Source organism: Nicotiana attenuata, chromosome 12 (genome assembly GCF_001879085.1).
Source record: "Nicotiana attenuata strain UT chromosome 12, NIATTr2, whole genome shotgun sequence".
NCBI lineage: Eukaryota > Viridiplantae > Streptophyta > Magnoliopsida > Solanales > Solanaceae > Nicotiana > Nicotiana attenuata.
This window is the reverse complement of record NC_032000.1, coordinates 1,750,990-1,751,692: the sequence shown is the minus strand read 5'-3', so window position 1 is coordinate 1,751,692 and position 703 is coordinate 1,750,990.

Sequence of the window (703 nt, the reverse complement as noted above, 5' to 3'; positions counted from 1 at the left end):
TTCAGGACTGTTCTTATGCATAGCAAATCATGGTATTAGCAATACCATTGTTTTCAATACATGGATAAGCATGTATAAAGACAAAACTGCCCTTTCAAATCCTTTCCAAAGAATGTGGAGGGTATTTTTGTAAACAAAATAATTTTTAAAAAATTATGCAAATGCTATTTTTAATAAACCAAACCAAATAGTTGATAAGAAATAATTCTGGCATAACTAAACCCAGCATTACTAATCCCAACATTACTCATACACTCTATTCAGTACTATTCTTATACACCTTACCAAGTGACCCCTTAGGGGTCGTTTGGTATGAGGTATAAGAAGGTATTAAGGGTGTTATAAAAATTTAATACCACCTTAATACTCTGTTTGGTTAGCAAACTAGGTATAAGTTATCCCGGTGTTAATTTTAACACCGGACTAACTTATACCTTATAGAGGGTGGGGTAATTAGCACCGGTATAACTTATACCTTCTTCTTAGAAATTATACAATTGTCATTCTTAATACAACATACCAAACAGTGAATAAACAACAATCCCAGCATAACTAATCCTAGCATAACTTCTACCGGCATAAGCCCTATTCCAACCAAACAACCCCTTATAGTTTTAAAAGCTAAGGATCCTTTCACTTAGTTTATTTATAGGGCAGAAATGCTGCTAATTAAGATAAAGAGGCTGTGATGGTCTGAATCAGT